This window comes from Petaurus breviceps, unplaced genomic scaffold (genome assembly GCF_028583685.1).
Source record: "Petaurus breviceps papuanus isolate PSGF00001 unplaced genomic scaffold, PetGlider_PUasm1.0 37, whole genome shotgun sequence".
NCBI lineage: Eukaryota > Metazoa > Chordata > Mammalia > Diprotodontia > Petauridae > Petaurus > Petaurus breviceps.
This window is the reverse complement of record NW_027186296.1, coordinates 42,609,411-42,616,749: the sequence shown is the minus strand read 5'-3', so window position 1 is coordinate 42,616,749 and position 7,339 is coordinate 42,609,411.

The following is a 7,339-nucleotide window of genomic DNA, read 5'->3' as shown; positions in this document are numbered from 1 at the left end:
GGGAGGGGAGAGGAGGGGAGGGGAGAAGAGAGCTCCAATCTCTCATCTGAGACCCAGATCAAATCTCACTGCTTCTATATAGTCTTATGATCTTCCCAGTCAGATACTTTTAGTAATTTTTGTCAGTAGCACTTATATGGCACATTCATTCATGCTTATATTGGAGAATTACTGTGTACAATGAATAATATAAATTAGAAGGGTCCAGGATAAATATAATAGAATCTCTGCCCTCAAGGAATTTAGTCTATGAGGGCAAGATAAGACTTGTACCCAGTTAAATATAACAGACTTATCCATCAATAAGCATTTATTAAGTGCCCCCATGTGTCAGACTTTCTTCTAGGTATTGGAAGAAAGAAAAACAAAAATAAAACAATCCTTGACTGAAGGGAGCTTACTGGGAGAAACTATATATATTGACATATGTATATCCAAAAAGCAAAGGTAATTTGGGGACATTCTCAGAATATAAGTGCAGAAGAAGATTATGAAGGATTCAAGATCAAAATGAAAAACAAATATATTTCCTTGCATTATAGTTATTTGGGTATATGTTTTATCTTGCTCCCATTCAATTATAAACTGCTGAAGAACAGAGATATTTGACAAGGAAGAGAAATGTGGCCATTATATTTGCTATGCTATGCTGTCTCTCTTAGGAGGTTGGAACAGATGTTTTTGCATCTTATCCATTTTTTATTCCCTCACAGTGCTAAGGGCAATGGCTTGCCCATAGTAGTTACTCAAAAGATGTTTGTTGAAAAAACAAATGGATTTCTATATACTGTCAGATCTGTGATTGTTCCCCATGACCCTGGAAGTCATCCCACTTATCCTTTCAGAAATTCAAGGGTAATTTCCTTCATATTCAGTACTCACCCAAAGAGGGGTTGAGAACCCTGCTAAGTGCCTTGGGAATCAATAACCCTAATGAGGTTTCACCCCCAAGTCTTCTGGGAGTGCCCTGAAGCAGTTGAAATTAATTTAATTAATTCATTCCTTTCAAATAGCTCTTTCAGACCAGTCACACTTGCAGGGGTGAAAAAAGATGTTCAGCCCTAGTCAACCTATAGATGTGTGACTGATAGTCCAAAGTAGTTCAAGTCATTGCAGAAACAGCTGTGGCCAGCCTTCCTTGGGCTAAATTCAGTTACTCAGGTTTCCAAGGCCACATTTGGAAGGCAGGTTCTTTGTGCCACCAAAGGCACCAGGGCATCCAAATTTGACTCTTGACCCAGAAAATAATAGAATCTACCATGTCTACTCAGCTACTCTGGCTATAAATTCCCAAGGTATGCCTGACAAGAGTTTATGCATAGAATGAGCCACTTCTTACATTATTAATTGCCCTATGTCACTGACCAAAGGGTGTTGAACTGAACAAAATGAACAGGGCCCTTCACTGGAAAGTAGAATTACAGCAGGGAACTGTAACTGTTTGCCATGAGCAGTCTCCACTTCGACATGGGCAGGAAGGCAGGGAGTAAAGTGTTGGAGAAAGTAGTTCTTAAAAAGAGACAAGGGATTTGAGCAAGACACATGCTTTTATTCAGTGAGGCTGCTTCTGGAATGTGTGACAAGCCTTTAAGAATACACTCTTATTTTAATGACATCAAACCAAAAAGTGGTTATTGTCCTGACCTCATTGTGAAGGCAGAGTAATCATGTAGACAACAAGCAGTTGATTATTTGTTATGACTGAGGACCACAAAATATATCCCCCATGAGAGAAGAGAGTTATATTAGAGCTAGAAAAGTCCCCTAGGTCTAAAATTCCACCATTAGTGATGGGGTTTTTTTTGGCATTAGCCTCCTTAGGGACGCCTTTTTCAGTTTAATGATACATAAAAACTTAAATGTTTATTGTGGTCCAGGTAAGAGGCAGTGTAGTAGAATGAACCGAGAGCTGGTCACAAAGCAGTAAGACCTGGGTTCAAATATCATCTCTGACACACAATAGATGTGTTATTCTAGGCCTCTAATAACTCTCTAAGATTATAATAGATTCTAGAGAAGGTGCTAGCCTTCAGTGGTAGAGGGTTTCCTCATCTGGGAATTGCTTACACCAATGAAATCACAGGTCCAATTTCTATGCCTATGTTACAGGCACAAATAAATCTATGGTCACAATGATTTGTAAGCTTTTCCAGCAAAGCAAATTTTGCCCCATTCGTGTCTGCCCATACTGGTGATTGTTGTCCATTTCCTCCCGGAAGTTCACCACAGAGGGTCCACCCAGTGTGCTAGAAGTTTCTCTTGCTTTCTCCTGGAGTTATGAGAATACCAGTGGAACTTTCTGGTTCTCAACCTGTCATTTCTCACCTTTCCCACATAACTAACCCATCTTCTTCTATCATACAATTCTTTGATGTCTTTTACTTTCATTCTTTGAAAATTTTGGTTTGTTATAAATAGCAGCCAGCTCATACCTACCACATGCCTCTTTATTTTCCTCTATGTATTGTCCATTTTTAATTTCATGGATTGTTTTGTGGCAATCCATGAAATAAAAGCACCGAGGCTACAAAGACAAAAAAATTAATTTCTGCCCTCAAAGAGCTTACATTCTATTGGTGGTGAGTGGGAGTAGGATACATTATGTGTACAATATATATATACATAGATAAGGTTGTGATAATTCGAGAAGGGGAAAAAACATTGACAAATGGAAAGATCAGGAAAGGTTTAATGTAGAAAGTAGCACCTGTATAGAACCCTAAAGATAGTTAAGCTGTCTAAGAAACAGAGCTGAGGCAGGATATCTCCTAAATATGGGGGTACAGCATATGCAAAGACATGGAGGTGGGGGACATAATGCAAGAACAAATAGACCTGTTTTACCAGAATTTTGTGCATATGAAGGAGAATAATTTGAAATGTCTAGAAAGGAAAGCCATAGCCAGATGATAAAGGAAGATCGATTCAAACATGAGGGATTTGCATTCTATTCTAGATGCCACTAGATTCTTTTTGGGTTTTTTGTCTTTTTTTTTTTTTGGAAGGGGGAAAGGCAGGGCAGTTGGGGTTAAGATGCCCAAGGTCACACAGCTAGTGTGTTAAGTGTCTGAGGTCGTATTTGAACTCAGGTCCTCCTGACTCCAGGGTTGATGCTCTATTTACTGTACCACCTAGCTGACCCGCCACTAAAGATTCTTAAGCAGAAAAAAATGACATGATCAGGCCTATTTTTGGGGAAGATTATTCTGGCCTTTGAGTGGAAAATAGGATTGGAGGAGAGAGTGACTGGAAGCAGAGAAACCAATTTGAAGATAATTGTAATAGACCAGGCAAGAGGTAATCGGCACCTGAACTATGGTGATTGTATGAGTAGTGAGAAGCTAAGAGATTCAAGAAATGTTGGACAAGTATGATTCAAAAGACTTGGCAATAGATTGCCTATGGGGGAGAGGAGGAAATAGACGGAAGAGTTAAGGGCGACACCAAAGTTGTAAATCTGGGTTACTGAGTTTCCTATAGCAGAAACAGGGAAGTTAGAAGGAGAATCACTTAAGGGATAACATACTGAGACCTGTTTTAGATGTGTTGAATTTGAAATGCCTACAAGGCAGCCAAGGAGAGATGTCCAGCAGGCACTTAGTAATGTGAAACTAGAGCTTAAAAAGGAGATTAAACCTGGACATATACATTTCCCACAGAAGTTGATGAGATCACTCAGAGAGGCTATAGAGAGAAATTGAAAAATCATTAAAATCCAAATGTCACTGGAAGGCTAATATTTTAAACCCTAGTTTTGAGAAGATGAAACCCAAGGGCAGAGGAAGAACAACTATGCAAGAGGGTCTACAGACCAGCCTGGGAGCGGACAGAGGGTCAGAGCAGCAGAGAATACATTTGGCTTCTTTGACAGGTATGTGGAAGTTGTGATTAATGGGACTGGGAAAGTGTGAGAGTGTTTGGAGGGTTGATTTAGTGATTACCTGGGAAAGATGGAGTGAGTTTCTATGGGTGAGAGTGGCAGTGTGGGTGAAGGCCAGAGGTAAGTGCCTAATATGGATTGTACAGAAGTAGTGGGATGGGGTGGGGTATTTACGGTGTGAACTAGGTCTTGATCCCCCCCTCCAGAAACACAGAGATGACATCAGCAAGAAGGGAGCGGTGATTTTTAAAAAGAAGCTATAATATCAGACTCCAACTATAGGAGCCTAACAGAATGGCAGTGTTTTAATTCCATCTAGTATCATAAGAGAAGAGATTGACAGGTTGAATGGGGGGGGGGAATATTCCCCTCCCAATGCTTCCGACTCTCTGAATTTTGCTAATGTGACTAAGCTGCTCCCTCACCTTAGAAATTCCCTTAGCACCTGGGGTCTTCTCATTTTGGAATGTTCTTCCATTGTGGCCCCTTTATCACACTGGTGAGTTCCTCCCTGGGAAGGGAGGGCCTCTATTTGGGGATGCCTTCAAGCTGGTCAGGCTTCATTCCATTTCAGTCTGTGCTTCTAACTCTATAAAATTTGTCACCGTACCCCAATGTGGATATTTTCCCCCACCACATTTTTAGCTCCCTTTTTAGGTTATCTTCCTCCAATTACAGTGTAAGCCCCTTGAGGGCAGGGACAATCTACTTTTTGCTTGTATTTGTACCCTCAGTACTTAGTACAGCACCTGGCACAAACTAAGTGCATAATAAATGTCTGTTGCCTGTCTGCATGCTTGGGCAGGCACAGAGCAATCTATCAGTAACAGTAACATCCATGATGACCTAAGTAGATTGATTTCCTATGTGACCAATACATGAGAATAGGAGCCTAATGGAACATATCTGAGGTTAGGCAAATAATTTGAAAGTGATTTTATTTGATGGGCAGAGGAATATCAATACAGAGAAGAGGGAAAGTTGAGGGATGTCCTAAGACAAACTTCATCTGTCTCACAATTTTGACTAAGATTGGCCCAGACAGTAACACAAACTTGTACAAATGCAGAATTAAGCAGGCCACACAGAGGAGAGGGTAGAAAATAGGCTTATTTTTCAAGTAAATAGGATCTCTCCAGTAGCAATGTATCCTCAAAATTATACAGACAGACTTTCTGCATGTTGGCAGCCATAGGAATGCAAAGAGCACTTAGGAACTCTTAACATTTCTCCCCCACCCACAACACAGCTGGTGTCTGCCCCTTGAACTCAATGACAAAAATCCCTTCTCTATCCTTAAAAGCCACTATCCTTTTTTTTTCCTGCTATGAAAAATTAATACACCTGAAAAAATCGGTTCTCCAGGAACAGTGCAATCAAGACCAGAAAGTCATTGAATTGTTCCTGCTGCTTGTAATTAGAGAGAATTAATTCATCAGAGCTGAAAGTAAAGTCAACAGTACAGATGCTAACAAGCACGATATTCCGGAGTCCCAGGCTTCCTTCTTTTATATTTTCATATCCACAGAAAATCCTTAAAAGTAACTAACAAATATTCTTTGTTAAAAGATATGAAGTTCTTTAGAAGCAACTGCTACCCGATTTCTGGAAATAGAGTCCACATAGAATGACAAAGAGAAAGGATACTCTCTTATGAGCTCAGAAGGACCTTCAGCATCAAAAAAGAAACAGGGGAGGGAGAACTAGAAAAGTGGCCTAATAGCCCATTAGCTTTTTTGCACCTTTCACGTCTGAGCCTCCTCTTCCCGACACGATTGCTCTGTCTTGCTCTCAAATTTGGACCCTACCAACTACATTGGAGTTCTGTGACACCTTCATACACCCAGTTCATTTTTTTCAGCTGTATCAGTTAAGGTCTGGTTTCCTCCTCCCTTCCCTCAATGAAGAAATTGTGGAAATGGAGAAGCAGGTAGTTGAGTTGGGAAGGAGGAATAGGAAAGACTTCATGTAGAAGAGAGAACTTAATTTAAGCTTTGAAGGAAACTAGGGATGCTTAGAGGTAGAGGAGAAATGAGAGTGCTTTCTAGGCATGGAGGACAACCAATGAAAAGGCACACAGACAGGAGATAAGTACTGTGTATGATAAACAGCAAGAAGACTAATTTAGCTGGGTCATACAGGTCATGAAGAGGAGTAATAAAGAATAAGATCAAAAAGATATGTTGGAGCCAAGGTGTGAAGGGCCTTCAGTGCCAAATGAAGGAGTTTGCATTTAATCCTAGAGATAATAGAGAGCAACTCAAGTATATTGAGGAGGGAAGAGTGACATACATGGTCAGACTTACGCTTTAGTTATATCACTTTGGCAGTGTGAAAGGTAGACTGGAAGAAGCAGAGACTTCAGGAAGGAAGGCCAGTTAGAAATCTGCAGTGATTAAAAAAAAATAAAAAATAAAAGGCAATGAAGAGACACTTAACACAAAACTGGCTGTTTGACCTTGGGCAAGTCACTTAACTCCAACTGTCCTACCTTCCCCCCCCCCCCAAAAACAAAAGCAAAATAAAAATAAAAGGCAATGAAGGCCTGAGCTAGTATGGTAGCTGTGACAAGAGAAAGAAGAAGAAGAATTTGAGAGATGTTGTAGAAACTGATTCAGCAAGACATGGCAACTGATTAGGAAGGTGAGGTGAGGAAGAGTGAGGCCTCAAGAACACAAAGTAAGTGCTTAATAAATGTTTGTTCATTAACCGATTGACTGATTCTGTGGCTAACAGCCAGGATGACTAGAAGGATGGTGGTGTCCCCATCAAAAATAGGGAAGTTAATGACCCATACAGTACAACACATGATGTTCATGACTTTAAGCCAAAGTCCAAGCTGATACCATCAATCATTCCTTTTCTCAGCCTTTCATATTTCATATTATGTGCAATGCAATAATGAATGCAGTAAGTCCACAAACTTATAAATATGAATATTCCTTCTGCTGCTACAGACCTCAACCCACCTATAAATTCTCATCCTGTGCAATTCTTGTCTTTGTCTTTCCATAGATTACTTCATCGAGGATCTATCTTAAGCACTGCAACAATACTGGAGACCTCTTTTTGATTCTTCTAATATTTCATGGATGTTGGCTGTTCTTCAGTCATCTCTCACTTTTGCTATGTGAGCAAACCATTTCTTTCTCTGGCCAAAAATATCTGGATTTATATCTTTTATTACCCTTCTCATGTGAATAAATTATTGTTGATAATATGATGAAATCTACTTAGAACCACCATGTCTCTTTTCATTGCTTCTTAGATCATTATTTACAGTCATGTAGCATCACTAGGAAAATACTGGAGTTAAAAGATGAAGTTTTGATGTAGGACATAACTTGGGATCATTGAAAGTGCTATATAGGGGCGGCTAGGTGGCGCAGTGAGTTAAGTGCCAGCCCCGGAGTCAGGAAGACCTGAGTTTGGTTCTGGCCTCAGACACTTAACACCCAC